At 47.8% G+C, this 1,553-nt stretch overlaps 1 long non-coding RNA gene across 1 annotated transcript; it reads right to left on the bottom strand.

Annotated features, from left to right (window-relative positions):
* Window positions 1–351: 351 nt before the first annotated feature.
* Window positions 352–781, bottom strand: LOC128277133 (uncharacterized). The gene is made up of 3 exons (XR_008269389.1): window positions 722–781; window positions 598–652; window positions 352–530 (listed from the first exon to the last, which is right to left on the bottom strand). It is a non-coding gene; the product is annotated as an uncharacterized LOC128277133 (long non-coding RNA).
* Between the last annotated feature and the right edge of the window lie 772 nt (window positions 782–1,553).

Below are 1,553 nucleotides of genomic sequence, written 5' to 3' on the forward strand. Positions count from 1 at the left end.
CAACGTCATCCTGGTTCATCTGTGTTCATTTTGCTATCCACTCGCTGCCCAGTGAACAATTTTGAGTGCCCGAGCCCGAAATTTCACGTTCCATCTGACGGTTCGTTTACGATCCTATACGATTTCTTTATGGGTCGCTTGCTGTGGTTCGCCAGTGGTTCGCGAAAGGGCCCAACTGAAGGAACGCGAAAAATGAACTCTCGAGCGTGCCCCTTGTCTCTCTCCCTCTTTCCTATGTGTCCCCTCTCTTTCCTTCGTACTCTATTTTCTTTCTCTTCTATCCCAACCCCAAAACAAAATAGTTCGTGTTTTCGAATCGGTATATTTTCTCTCTCTTTTTCGGTTTCACTCTTCGCACTTCACTCGTACATTCCTGGCGCTATGCAGCGTTGGCTGTGTGTGAGGTCTGCGTTGGTGGCGGTAGTGGCATCCGTCGAACACATTGTTCCGCGTACACACATTGTCGGTGGGTCCAGCCGGGTTTATGTTTGTGCGTAGATTATTTCACGCGTGGTCTTCGATGCATTTCTCTAAGGAAGAGAAGAAATTAAATTGTTGTTAGATTGTTTGCATTGCAATCCTGTCATTTTTTCTTACCTTTTCCACAAACTGACGAGACAACTGACGAGACACAGTTGTGACACAGTTGACACTGAAACGAGCAAAGTGAAAACTTTTGAACATTATTTCGCTGTCACTGAACACTGTCCAATAAACTTACCTGTATTATTTTATCAGGATCAAACATGATGGTACGAGATGCACTTGCACTTGGAACATTGCACTTAGGAATAACAAACTGAGAAAATGGCACTTAGAGCAAGGTTAATTTGCAGAGCAAAATTGGTCTAAGTCCCGGCAGCATGCTTTCCTGGACTCAGACACTTTTAGACTGCTTGCAGCTTCGGCCGGCTTGCTCGACCTCGTTGTCTCTTTTTCTCTATTCCTATCCTCTTCTATTCCCCCGTCCGTTCGTCTTCCACATGCTCGCGGTCGCTTCGCGTCTCGGCCCTTCCGCCCTTCCCTCTCCAGGTAATTCAAACCCACAAGCTCGCGTTCGTATTGTCTCTCGGCTCTGGCACGCTTCCCTCCCCGGTAAATGAAACCCACAAGCTCGCGCGTGAAACTCCCTCCTCTCGTGGTTTCCTCCGCTCTTTTCCGCCGCTGCCTACGAGCGGACCCTCATGAACCGGCCCCCTTGCCCCTTCTCGGCCTCGTCGCAGGCAGCGGGGGTTCGGTTTCAGCCTTCCTCATCCCTTCCTCAGGCGGAGGGGTACCTCGGGCACTCAAAATTGTTCACTGGGTGTTCGAGCTCTCGAACGGAAATCTTCAACTGGATGAACGCTTTCTGTAGAAAGCTTTCTGTAGAAAACTTTCAATGAATGAACTTTTCCGTTTAACAATCAGGATTATGGGGCTCGAACGGAGACTCGAATTCGACAATCCGCCTTCCGTCAACTTTTTGCAACAAAAAGAGCCGTTCTGTTAGAATATCTTTGATTTTATCAATTAGTTTGTATCTTTAATGCTGCGCCGTGCAAAAGTAGTGATAT

This window comes from Anopheles cruzii, unplaced genomic scaffold (genome assembly GCF_943734635.1).
Source record: "Anopheles cruzii unplaced genomic scaffold, idAnoCruzAS_RS32_06 scaffold04129_ctg1, whole genome shotgun sequence".
NCBI classification, from domain to species: domain Eukaryota; kingdom Metazoa; phylum Arthropoda; class Insecta; order Diptera; family Culicidae; genus Anopheles; species Anopheles cruzii.